This window comes from Fukomys damarensis, unplaced genomic scaffold (genome assembly GCF_012274545.1).
Source record: "Fukomys damarensis isolate Sample0158 unplaced genomic scaffold, DMR_v1.0_HiC HiC_scaffold_33, whole genome shotgun sequence".
Classification (NCBI taxonomy): domain Eukaryota; kingdom Metazoa; phylum Chordata; class Mammalia; order Rodentia; family Bathyergidae; genus Fukomys; species Fukomys damarensis.
The window spans coordinates 36,642,153-36,642,513 of NW_022900945.1; the positions used below are offsets into that span (position 1 = coordinate 36,642,153).

The 361-nt window shown below is 49.3% G+C and overlaps 1 pseudogene; it reads left to right on the plus strand.

Moving 5' to 3' along the window:
- The first annotated feature begins 177 nt into the window (after positions 1–177).
- LOC104872779 overlaps positions 178–361 on the plus strand; it is a 42,965-nt pseudogene continuing 42,781 nt past the window's right edge.

Sequence of the window (361 nt, forward strand, 5' to 3'; positions counted from 1 at the left end):
GCCATCAAGTGCCTGCTCCTGGTGTTGCTTCCTCTTCTTGTGGTGACCTCAGTCCTGTTGGACTGGGGCCCCACCCCTATGACCTTATCTAATCTTCATTTGCTCCTTTCATGTCTCTCTCCAAATACAGCCACTTTAGGGTCGGTCTTCAAAGGTATGGATTTGAAAGGGGGAACAATGGAGTTCATAACCTTAGGGCTGGTTAAGAAGGGTCGGTCCAAAGGTATGGATTTGAAAGGGGGAACAATGGAGTTCATAACCTTAGGGCTGGTTAAGGCAGCTCTGATGCCTTTGCAGGATGTGAATTGTCCCTCAGCTGACACGGAGCTGGTATTGGAGCTGTCACACACACAGTCAAGAG